Genomic DNA, 5483 nt, shown 5'->3' on the forward strand with positions numbered 1-5483 from the left:
CTTTAAAAAAAAAAAAAAAAAAAGAAAGATAAAATATGTATGCACCCAACATAGGAGTACCTAAAAAATAAAGCAATAATGGGGGCTGGCCAAGTGGCGCATTGGTAAAGAGTTGGTTTGGGATGCCAGATCTGAGTAGCAGGGCCCAGGTTCAGATCCCACATGAGGGCCAGTGACCCGCGCCCTTTACACCTAAGATGGTGAACAACAGCTCGACCTGGAGCTGGGCTGCCAGCCGTGGGTGGCCGGCAAGGCGTAGGCTGCAGTGGGGCAGCAGTGGGCTGCCATGAGTGGCTGGCAGCCAGGGTGAACCGCCGTGAGTGGCCGTGAGCTGCCTTGAGCGGCGTCCAATGGCCGGTGAGCAACTGTCTCACCTGGGAAGAGCGCAATGAAAATACCAGCATGGGCCAGTGAAGCAACGTCCTCCACAACTAGACTGAAGAACAAAAGAACAGCAACTTGTCTGTTCCCCTTCCCCGGTTCCCCAACGCTGTTTCCTCTCCCAATTAAAAAAGAAAAAAAAAGCAATATTCACAGGTCTGAGGAATAATAGACAGCAATACAATAATAGTAGGGGACTTCAACACCCACTTTCTTTTTCTTCTTCTTTTTTTATCTTTTGAAATGTTTATTTGTATTCAGTGGATAGAATGGTGCAAGAGTGCAAAGGAACTTATGCATTTGGGCCCTTGTTTCCCTACTGTTCACATTAGTTTAGTAAAAGATCAAGTAACATTAAAGGGAGCAGAAGAAGTTAATACAAATACACCCAAGATGGCTAAATCCTCTAATTCACTAAAGGATGAACTGAAATTGTTGACTCAATTCACGTCTATGTGAGAGCCTAAAGAAATTACTTTCCTTTAACTGCTCTAGACCTGTGAAAAAAAGAGGTGAATAGCATTTATGTTAGAAGAGAACATTTCTTGTCATTAAACTGTGCATGGAGAGATTAATTTCTTGTTCATAAATTAAGATGTCTAACATCGCTATTCTAAACCAGTATTATTTACAAAAATGAACCTATGCTTTGCTTTACTGCCAGGTTCACAGGACTAAATTTTAAACCAACTTCAGTCTAGCTTTTAAAATCTTCTTGCCATCAAATGCCCAGCAACGCTTATAGGGGAGAGACAGCCTTTTGACAGAAACATTCATCATTCACCAGGAATGTTGAACCATAACTGAACAGCAACAACGAAAGGATTAAATCATTCCAAACGATTCCTATTTGCTTTCCAAAAGCATACTTTGTTTAATTATCCCTTTCTATACAGACAGGTAGGAGTGAATCCCTTGATGTATAGTAATGTTAATTAAATGAATCTCTTCCAAAAGTGAAAAGGATGGTCTAGTGTGTATATGAACTGCTGTGGGTGACACTAGCAGATAATAAAGTAAGCTTTAAACCTAGATTAACACGTACCGCAACAACTGGCCAGCTCAAATAGATACTTCTTAATAGGCTTCTTACAAATTCAAAGTAAAATGTTAAGTAATAAAAATTGCAGGCTTATTATACAGTTTCTGACAGACTCCAACATGCTGGGTGCCAGAAAGTAATTCTCGGTTACTAGTAAAAAGGTAAATCTTGTATACACAAAAAAAGACAATTTTCAAGACTGTAGTGTCACCTGTCAAAACAAGAATATCTAGAATGGAATTTTTAGTAAACACTTGGGATGAAAGGCAATCAGAATAGAAGAGGAAGAAAAAGCCACATAAATTAATTTTGAATTTGAAAAATCAATAAAATGTGTACATAAATTGATAAATACTGTCTCCATAGGTCACTAATTCCAAGGACTGGTTAGCAGTTAGTTTCTAACTAGATAATTACAGGACATCCTGGTGTATGCTCTCTTACTATAATCAGTTTGTTCTTGCAAGACTCCAGCAAGCACTTGCTCTTGAAAAAACAGTTCAGTGGGAGAAGGCTCTGAGGCAGTCACTTACCACACACTAACCACATAATAAGTCTGAAGACAGCAGCAATCACTGACAGGACGAGCACCAGGATACAGATCTTCTTGTAAGGTTTTCTCTGATATTAAGCAGCTTGCTGTAACTGATCAGTGGCTCTTTCTACATCCACCTCTGAGCTTTCCATATTGGCTTCTATGCTATCAGTGAGCTCACCCTGGTGATAGAACATCATGGCCAACTCTTAAATATCTGATTGACACCCAAAATGTCGGCCTCCAGCTGCCGAATTGCCGTTTTCCTCTCTTTCATAAGTTCCGGATCGTGCTCAGTGATGGCCACCTCATCCTCCCGGCTCTGCATCTGGGTGCACGCCTCATGGCTGTCAAATGAGACAGCTGCTCCTCTCTTTGCCTCTCCTCAGCAGTAAGACGAGGGCCAGCTCTCGCTCTGGCAATACTCTCCTTTTCCTTCTCAGATACCCTTCTCTGCACAGCCTGGACTTGTTTAAGGCCGCAGACAAGTCATTCCTAAGGCGTTCCTTCTGAAGTCGGCTGATGCTGTTCTGAAGTAGAGAAGGGAAGGGGCAAGGACCCTAATTCCTTCAGTAATTCTTTTGTTTCCTTGGCAAACTGATTTATAGAGTGTCGTAATGGTTGCAGATTTTCCTGTAGCTTGGTTGAGTCCTGCTTAGTTCCTGGTTGGCTCATCAGGTTCTTTATCTGAGCAGCGGCTTGGCTGATGTGCTGGATGCCGCTGCTGCAGTCCCGGAGCTGGGCCCCGAGGGCCCTGGGTCCCGGTACATACCTAAGGAGCCGTAGGACATGACCAGGAGCGGAGACTGACTCGCCCTGCTCCGAGATCCTACTGGCAGCAGCTACTGATGGGAACCGTAAGCTGATGGGAACTGGGGAGAGAAAGGGCAAGGAAGGGGCCAAGCTGCGTGTGTACTCTTCAACACCCCACTTTCAACAATGGGCAAATCATCCAGAAAGAAAATCAATAGAAAACATTGGAATTAAACTACACATTAAACCAGGTAGGCTTAACAGACATTTACAAAACATTCCATCCAAAATCAGTAGAATACACAGTCTTCCCAAATGCACATGGAACATTCTCCAGGGTAGACTGTATGTTAGGCCCCAAGCAAGTCTCAATACATTTACAATATTGAAATCATATCAAGTATAATAGTATGAAACTAGAAATCAGTTAATTGAAGAAAACTGGACAATACACAAACATGTGGAAATTTAACAACATACTACTAAACAACCAATGGGTCAAAGAAGAAATTAAAAGAGAACTCAAAAATTTTGAGACAATTGAAAATGGTAACACAACATACCCAAACTTCTGGAATGTAGCAAAAGCAGTTCTAAGAGGGAATTTCATAGCAATAAATACCTTCATTAATAAAAATGAAAGATCGGGGAGCCACCGGGTTGAGAGGAGCATGGTCGTCTCCTCTGCCCGCCATGGCGTGTGCTCGTCCACTGATATCGGTGTACTCCGAAAAGGGGGAATCATCTGGCAAAAATGTCACTTTGCCTGCTGTGTTCAAGGCCCCCATTCGACCAGATATTGTGAACTTTGTTCACACCAACTTGCACAAAAACAATAGACAGCCCTATGCTGTCAGTGAATTAGCAGGTCATCAAACCAGTGCTGAGTCTTGGGGTCCTGGCAGAGGTATGGCTCGAATTCCCAGAGTTCGAGGTGGTGGGACTCATCGTTCTGGCCAAGGTGCCTTTGGCAATATGTGTCGTGGAGGGCGCATGTTTGCACCAACCAAAACCTGGCATCGTTGGCACCGCAGAGTAAACACAACACAGAAGAGATATGCCATCTGCTCTGCCTTGGCTGCCTCGGCCTTACCAGTGCTGGTCATGTCTACAGGTCATCGTATTGAGGAAGTTCCTGAACTTCCTTTGGTGGTTGAAGATAAGTTGAAGGCTATAAGAAGATCAAGGAGGCTGTTTTGCTTCTTAAGAAGCTTAAGGCCTGGAATGATATAGAAAAGGTCTATGCCTCTCAGCGAATGAGAGCTGGCAAGGGCAAAATGAGAAACCGTCGTGGTATCCAGCGCAGGGGACCTTGCATTATCTATAATGAGGACAATGGCAGCATCAAAGCCTTCAGAAACATTCCTGGAATTACTCTGCTTAATGTAAGCAAACTGAACATTTTGAAACTTGCTCCTGGTGGGCATGTGGGCCGTTTCTGCATTTGGACTGAAAGTGCTTTCCACAAGTTAGATGAGCTGTATGGCACTTGGTGTAAAGCTGCCTCCCTCAAGAGTAACTACAACCTTCCCATGCACAAGGTGCTTAATACACACCTTAGCAGGATTTTGAAAAGCCCAGAGATTCAAAGAGCCCTCTGAGCACCACGTAAAGAAGATTCATCGCAGAGTCCTGAAGAAGAATCCACTGAAAAACCTGAGAATCATGTTGAAGTTAAACCCATATGCAAAGACCACGCGCCGGAACACCATTCTTCGCCAGGCCAAGAATCACAAACTCTGGGTGGATAAAGCAGCAGCAGCCCTAGAAGCCAAATCAGGTGAAAAGGGGGTCCCAGGCAAGAAGCCAGCGGTAGGGAAGAACGGAAAGAAGGTAACTGGCGTTACGAAGCAGAAGAAGCCTTTGGTGGGAAAAAAGGCTGCAGCTACCAAGAAACCAGCAGCGGAGAAGAAACCTGCGGAAAAGAAACCCACCACAGAAGAAAAGAAGCCTGTGGCATAAACTTAAATGTGTTTATTCCATAAAGGTCAAATCACTTGGGACAGCTAACTTTGAATAAAAACCTGATCAGAGAAGCAGGGAGCAACATGAAAAAACAAAAAACAAACAAACAAAAAAACAAAAAGAAAGGTCTAAATAACTTCACACCTCAAAGAACTAGAAAAAGAACAAACTAAGTCCATAGTAAAACAACAACAACAAAAAAAAAACATTATAAGGATCAGAAATAAAATAGAGACTAAAAAAGACAATATAAAAGGTCAATGAAACTAAGAGCTGATTGTTTGAAAAGATAAAATAAACCAAACTTTAGCTGGATTAGCCAAGAAGAAAACGAGAGCTCTCAAAAACTAAACTAAATGAAAGAGACGTTACAACTGATACCACACAAAGGATCATAGAAGACTATGAAAATTATATACCAACAATTTGGAGAACATAAACAAATGGATAAATTCCTAGAAACATACAACTTAAGAAGACTGAATTATGAAGAAACAAAAAATCTGAACAGACCAATTACTGGTAAGGAGATTGCATTCAGTAATCAAAAACTACCCAACAAAAAAACCCTCCATAACAAGATGGCCTCACTGGTGAATTCTACCAAACATTTCAAGAGAATAAATTCACTGTAGATAATTCAGGACTTCTACAGGCACTGTGATCAAGGGAAGTCCAGTTAGATCTCCTATGTGCTGCTGAGCAATTTTGTAGAACTGGGGGTTGCGAATCGTGACCTTGAGGCATTTCAACCCTGAATCAAGGCAAGCTTAAATTATCCCGTATATTCTAAACTCTGAGGTCTGC

The 5483-nt window shown here is 42.3% G+C and overlaps 2 pseudogenes; one reads left to right on the top strand and one right to left on the bottom strand.

Annotated features, from left to right (window-relative positions):
* Window positions 1-1948: 1948 nt before the first annotated feature.
* On the bottom strand, window positions 1949-2749 carry LOC109378477 (syntaxin-12 pseudogene; annotated as a pseudogene).
* Window positions 2750-3372: 623 nt separating this feature from the next.
* On the top strand, window positions 3373-4703 carry LOC109378478 (60S ribosomal protein L4 pseudogene; annotated as a pseudogene).
* Window positions 4704-5483: the final 780 nt, after the last annotated feature.

This window comes from Hipposideros armiger, unplaced genomic scaffold, assembly GCF_001890085.2.
Source record: "Hipposideros armiger isolate ML-2016 unplaced genomic scaffold, ASM189008v1 scaffold_2040, whole genome shotgun sequence".
In the NCBI taxonomy this organism is placed as follows: domain Eukaryota; kingdom Metazoa; phylum Chordata; class Mammalia; order Chiroptera; family Hipposideridae; genus Hipposideros; species Hipposideros armiger.